Source organism: Octopus bimaculoides, chromosome 5 (genome assembly GCF_001194135.2).
Source record: "Octopus bimaculoides isolate UCB-OBI-ISO-001 chromosome 5, ASM119413v2, whole genome shotgun sequence".
NCBI lineage: Eukaryota > Metazoa > Mollusca > Cephalopoda > Octopoda > Octopodidae > Octopus > Octopus bimaculoides.
Window position 1 is genome coordinate 17,815,697 of NC_068985.1, and position 1,139 is coordinate 17,816,835.

The following is a 1,139-nucleotide window of genomic DNA, read 5'->3' on the forward strand; positions in this document are numbered from 1 at the left end:
TGTGTGTGTGTGTGTGTGTGTGTGTGTGCAGAGAGAGAAACGACCGTGCGAACCAAAGGAGAATGGTGACGAATGGAAACAGGCTCTTTTTAACGCGTCGCACGGTCGACACAAATATATATATATGTTATAATACTATAACATAGAGAACTCACATGTGAAATGCGAGGAAATTTGCCAGCAAGGAAAAGATAGAGATGACTCAGCCGGTAAAGATGTATAACAGTAAGGTTTATTTAGAGCATTAAACTGTATGTCTGTGTGTGAGTGTGAATGCGACATAATAAAACAGAATGTAAGACAAGCCGTCAAGTAAACAAAGAGTGTGTATACAAATATATGTATGTGAATGCAAGAGATACAGAGGATAGAAAAGAGTCTGTGACACGGATAAGAAATACCAGTTCTCAGTTAAGGTACACAGTAGATTGAAAGTCTGTATATAAGAGGTTGAGGTGTTGAGGCAGAGCTAAGTCACTTGTCGTGCAGTTGAGGCTTCTATGCCGGGCCGGGCTACTTGATACAGATGGTCTTCGCAGGTGTCGAATTCTGGCTGTTATTTCGGGGTAAAACAATTCACACAAACAGTAGTGTCGAGAGAAGCTACCAACAGCAACCGCAGCTTCTCTCGAAGCTGCGGTTGCTGTTGGTAGCTTGTGTACGTGTTGACGCTGGCGACGAAGCTTGTGGTAAACAGTTGAACGATGGTGTTGATGTCGTCGCTGGAAACTGGCTGGTTGGTGTTACGTGGTCAACGACCAGACCTCAAAAGGTCTGAAGTTGCGACCAACTGGCGCGGATACAGCAGGCTATTTATAGGTACAGAGAGGCTCCAGAAAGCATCAGAAAAACACTCTCTCACGTGACCTTATTAGATGGCCACGATTGGTCGGTATGCACCCTGGCGCGAAACAGAACTGGAGACAAATGCCGCGCAAATAAGAGTCAGTCAGGGTGATGACACAGCAGGGTCCAAGGCGGGAAAGAGATCGATGTTAAGCTATCATATGATTTAAACATATAAATATATTTACTCTTGCTGATGATTAATAACAGTATTGGCGTAATGACTTTAAGTATATAGGGCAGGCATGGTTGTGTGGTTAAAAAGCTCGCTTTGCAACCAGGTGGTTTCACGT